At 44.9% G+C, this 6,000-nt stretch overlaps 1 protein-coding gene across 6 annotated transcripts in view; it reads left to right on the top strand.

Moving 5' to 3' along the window:
• Positions 1-6,000, top strand: part of LOC123770855 (agrin) — a 419,139-nt gene that overhangs the window by 324,661 nt on the left and 88,478 nt on the right. The gene's annotated exons all lie outside the window — the stretch shown is intronic.

Below are 6,000 nucleotides of genomic sequence, written 5' to 3'. Positions count from 1 at the left end.
ACAAATGGGCAAAGTTTCTTTCACCCTAAGTGCCCCTGTTACCTAGCAGTAAATAGGTACCTGGGAGTTAGTCAGCTGTCACGGGCTGCTTCCTGGGGTGTGTGTGTGTGTGTGTGTGGTGTGGGAAAAAAAAAAGTAGTTAGTAAACAGTTGATTGACAGTTGAGAGGCGGGCCGAAAGAGCAAAGCTCAACCCCCGCAAAACACAACTAGTAAACACACACACACACACACACACACACACTCAGGCTCAGGAATAGGCTCAGGAATAGGCTCAGGAATAGGCTCAGGAATAGGCTCAGGAATAGGCTCAGGCTGAGGAGTAGGCTCAGGAATCTGTACACCAGTTGATTGACGGTTGAGAGGCGGGACCAAAGAGCCAGAGCTCAACCCCCGCAAGCACAATTAGGTGAGTACAATTAGGTGAGTACACACACACACACACACACACACACACACACACACACACACACACACACACACACACACACACACACACACACGCACGCCATAACAACACAAGCAATAATATTCACTCACAATATCATTCCAACAAGACACAAATACTCTCAATATCACTGCAACAAATATAGTCACAATATAACTGCAACAACACATATAGACTTGGTATCACTGCAACAATTCACACACACTCGCAGTATCATTGTAACAATGCATATACAAACAATATCCTTCCAACAATACACATACACTCACAATATCATTGCAACAATGCATATGCACTCACACTTTACACAATTCACTAACAAAACCCCTCTACTTAAGATGACTGCAAGTCGCAAGATGCCTCAGCAGTTTCCTTGGCAATTACAATCCTACTCACCCTGCTTCAGTGATTACAATCGTTAATTATTCGATAACCAAATTCAATGTTGAACTCTGCAAAATCAGCGCATACAGTGTTATCTGCTAGATATTGCAAATTAAAATTGCATACTCAAGGCTGCAAGTGGAAATTGGGTAGCATAAAATTGTCTGGATCTTTCAAGGCGCTGAATCCGTAAGTAAATTGTGATCTCGGTATAACGAGGTCTTCCTATTGTTAACTTTTAATGTAATAGACCACTTGGACTGGTCGTTAGACATTAGTCTTGGCTTCTTCTATGTTAACTAAGACTAAGGTTCAGTAGGAATCACGCTGAAGTTCCTAGTGAGGCTGAAAGCTAACAGTTGTTATCCTATAATCAGCTCATCGGAATCTGGGGCCTGATTCACGAAAGGAGTTTCGCAAGTACTTACGAACGTGTACATCTTTCCTCAATCTTTGACGACTTTGGTTACATTTATTAAATAGTTTACAAGCATGAAAACTTCCCAATCAACTGTTGTTATTGTTATAAACAGCCTCCTGGTGCTTCAAAGCTCATTAACTCTTTAATAATTGTAAACAAAGCCGCCAAAGATTGAGAAAAGATGGACAGGTTTGTAAGTGCTTGCGTAACCGCTTCGTGAATTTGGGCCCAGGTCTCTAGAAACTCATTCGAAGAATTCTTGAGTTTTTATACATTACGAATAAAGTAAATTTAATGGTAGGTAACAAGTAGGAAAAAGGCTGGAGCAGGAGTCAACTGTATGCTGAAGCTGTCATCTGGTCCGTGGCTTGATTTGACTTGTATCAACATGTTGAGCAAAGGTGTTCCAAATGTGAGGTAGTCTGGTCGTCGACCGGACCAGACCCCGCGGCCTGGTCGACGACCGGGCCGCGGGGAAGCTAAGCCCCGAAAACACCTCTAGGTAGCCTAGGAAGGGTTGCTGATGGAGTGAAATACTTAAGAATTGCACAGATAGCAAGAGAGGCTATTGATTGCTGAGCGCCTTGTGTTGTGATTGCCGACGTCTGCTTGTCCACGAGGCTGGGCCAGGTATTGGGAACCGTGAAATCGTTTGCATTCTACATATCAGTAAGCCTGGTGACATCTCTGCGATGTTGGAGGCTCGATGTGCTGACCAGTCTTGATCAAAATTATGATAAACGACGTGGATAGGTCATCCAAGAGGGCAGTGAGGACTCAAGACGGGGACGAACTTGAGGCTCATGTAAGGTTTAGCAGCCGCTGCTGTCAAGACGGTATGAGATTTGCCTTAACGTCTTGCCTGCCTTGCTTGCTGGGTTAAGCACGTGACTTTTCATGGTCACTGAGGAGTCAGACTTCATTCCCAAGATGTCATCTTTGATAACTGTGTTTTTGTCCACTCGTTTGTAAACCCGTTCCAGTTGCAATATTATACTGTTTAGTTATCACCATCGCCTGTCTCTTTCCTGTCGTAAATGTGACTTATCATCGTCTTCCCCAGTTAGGTATTGCTGCATATTTGTGGTTAATGAGCCTAGTAGCAGTTGGTATTTCCTCTTTTATCCACACGTAAAGATTTTAGTGCAGTTATAAGCATAGGTCTGAGGTGAAGCAGATCACTGAAGTGGACACTGCACAAGCAAGGGCCAAGAACACTACCCCTCCGGCATGCTGGCACTAACTGAATGGTTTTCAGATTACGCTCCATTGGGAACTACTTAGTCTGTTCTTGAAGGTAGTCTCATATTAGCAGTAAAAGGGAGTCTGATATACCAAGTTGTTGTTGTTGTTTAAGATTCGCTACTTGGAACAAAAAGTTCCAAGTAGCACGGGATAGGGTGAGCCCGTAGCTATATACCAAGTGTTTGAAGCTTCGCTAGCACTACAACGTGCCACACCACGCTCCTGCAATGTTCAGGGCAACAACGCAATATTTTTGCAATCATCCGGTGCCTGATGCCACTTACTCGAGAGATTTACCAACACGGCCCAAACTATTGGGCAGTATTCCTGCCTTCCCAACTCCTTATCTTCATGTCCCGACACCTTGTTCTCGTAGATCACCTTCTTTTCCTCATACCCCTTCCCAGTGCTATGTAGTCCATCTGGCTCAACTCTCTCATCATAAATTACATTACTTTTTAATATAATATTTGAAAACTCATTTGACAGCAAATGAGTTTACTAGATGTGAAGAGATTAGAGTTGGGGCCAAATAAGTCAAATACACCATATTGTCAAATTGTTGAAACATCAGTGTTGTAAATATTGAATCCCTTTCCTGTTCTTTCGCTCCCTTCATGTTTACCGACTAGAAAAGGAGTCCTTCTTTTCTTGAGGTTATCTTGAGATGATTTCGGGGCTTTAGTGTCCCCGCGGCCCGGTCCTCGACCAGGCCTCCACCCCCAGGAAGCAGCCCTTGACCGCTGACTAACACCCAGGTACCTATTTTACTGCTAGGTAACAGGGGCATAGGGTGAAAGAAACTCTGCCCATTGTTTCTCTCCGGCACCCGGGATCGAACCCGGGACCACAGGATCACAAATCCAGCGTGCTGTCCGCTCGGCCGACCGGCTCCCTGGGAGAGGACGTGACACCAAACCTAACTCCAGAGACTCATAAAAATAGAAAAAAACCCATACGCATACTCTACGCTGGCGAAAGTCAGAACATCCTTCAAGAACTTGAATAAGGAGGTATTTAGATCACTGTATACCGCCTATGTGAGGCCAGTCTTAAGAGTATGCCGCCCCATCTTGGAGTCCCCATCTTAAAAACACACAAGGAAGCTCGAAAAGGTGCAGAAGTTTGCAACGAGACTCGTCCCAGCGTTACGAGTGATGAGGTACGAAGAGAGACTGAAGAAACTAAACCTGACGACGTTAAAAAGGAGGAGGAAGAAGGGGGACATGATATAGGCGTATAAAATACTTAGGGGGATTAACAGGGTAGAAAAAGAGAAAATGTTGAAAATAATACCAATAGAACAAGAGGGGCACGCTTGAGACTCGGATGTGTCATAGAGATAATAGAAAGCTTTCTTTTTTGTGTAAGAGTAGTGAAGCAAAGTCAGTTTACAACTTTAAAAGCAGGTATGATAGAGAAATAGATCAGGAGTCATTGCATTAGACAACCAACGGCTAGAAAAATGAGGTCCAAGAACTAGAGTTCGATCCTGCAGGTACAAATAGGTGAGTACACACACACACACACACACACACACACACACACACACACACACACACACACACACACACACACACACACACCAGCCCGTCCCCTCCATGTTCAGGTGGCCAGCCAGAGGCTTAGACCCACGCAGGAATTTCCCTGCAAAAAAATAGTTTCCCAACGTCTAGAAAACGGTTACTTTAAAGTGGCCTTATCCTACCCTACCAGAGGACCCAAAATAAAACAGGACAACGGCACTTTCGACAGCCGCTTTTATTTTCTAGTATGACAATTTTTAGACTTGTGTAACGCATACGAGCAAAAAGCGACGTGAACTGTATTGAAAAGCGGCTTAGTGAACTGCACCTCACGTCACTGGAAGACAAAAGAGTGCAGGGAGACATGATCACCACATACAAAATTCTCAGGGGAGTTGACAGGGTAGAGAAGGATGGATGATTTAACACGGGTAGTACATGAACAAGGGGACACAGGTGGAAGCTGAGTATACAAATGAGCCACAGAGACATTAGAAAGAACTTTTTCAGTGTCAGAGTAGTTAACAGATGGAATGCATTAGTCAGTGATGTGGTGGAGGCTGACTCCATACACAGTTTCAAATGTAGATATGATAGAGCCCAATAGGCTCAGGAACCTGTACACCAGTTGATTGACAGTTGGGAGGCGGGACCAAAGAGCCGAAGCTCAACCCCCGCAAGTACAACTAGGTGAGCACAACTAGGTGAGTATACACACACAAAAATGTATAACAAAGGGAAGGTGTATAGTGCTGATCACAGCTCGATTATTTTTCTCCCAGGAATAAAGGGCACCGAAAACTATTTGAGCTGCGTTCGCGTGTTATTAAAGCCCCGCGGAGCTTGTGTTGCGTGTGTGGGGTATGTGCAGCGACTCTACCCCAGTGTATCATACACCTCAGGATAGCTTAGTGTACTTACCTAGTTGTACTTGCGGGGGTTGAGCTCTGGCTCTTTGGTCCCGCCTCTCAACCGTCAATCAACAGGTGTACAGGTTCCTGAGCCTATTGGGCTCTATCATATCTACACTTGAAACTGTATGGAGTCAGCCTCCACCACATCACTGCCTAATGCATTCCATTTGTCTACTACTCTGACACTGAAAAATTCTTTCTAATGTCTCTATGGCTCATTTGGGCACTCAGTTTCCACCTGTGTCCCCTAGTGCGTGTGCCCCTTGTGTTAAATAGCCTGTCTGTATCTACCCTATCAATTCCTCTGAGAATCTTGTATGTGGTGATCATGTCCCCCCTAACTCTTCTGTCGCCCAGTGACGTGAGGTTTAATTCCCGTAGTCTCTCCTCGTAGCTCATACCTCTCAGCTCGGGTACTAGTCTGGTGGCAAACCTTTGAACCTTTTCCAGTTTAGTCTTATGCTTGACTAGATATGGACTCCATGCTGGAGCCGCATACTCCAGGGTGTGCTTCCCAAAGAGATATAATGTTTATATATAGAATTGTACATGAGAATATGTTAGGGTTTAGCTCCTCCCTTCCCCCCCCCCCCTCACCTCGAGGGGCGTAGTTAGGGGTGAACTACACTGTCTGGATTGGAGGGTCTAGGTTCGAGTCCTAGCTAGGGAGGATTGACTGGGCACCAATCTTTAACTGTTCGCCTCCTGTCCACCCAGCAATAATTGGGTACCTGGATGTTAAGCGATTAGGAGGTACATGTTCCAGGGGAAACTACAGTGATTGGGGCTTACCATGAACTATGGGAAGGATAAGCTCTCAGCCTGCTAACAGGAGTCAGCAGTCATCTGATCCTGAGTGTGGTACTAGCAGGGGAAGGGGTATCAGGGACCCAGATAGTATATGATAGCGAGGTTGGATTTGTATTGACAAATATGGACGGTATGGAAGTTTTTCTTTACTACCACAGACGTGGCCACACAGTTACAATGCTAACCAGCATATATACATTTTCTTCTGTCCTCCATGGACAGGGTTAGAGAAGTGTTAAACATATAGTTCAAG

This window comes from Procambarus clarkii, chromosome 56 (genome assembly GCF_040958095.1).
Source record: "Procambarus clarkii isolate CNS0578487 chromosome 56, FALCON_Pclarkii_2.0, whole genome shotgun sequence".
Classification (NCBI taxonomy): domain Eukaryota; kingdom Metazoa; phylum Arthropoda; class Malacostraca; order Decapoda; family Cambaridae; genus Procambarus; species Procambarus clarkii.
This window is presented reverse-complemented; position numbering and strand designations above follow the sequence as displayed.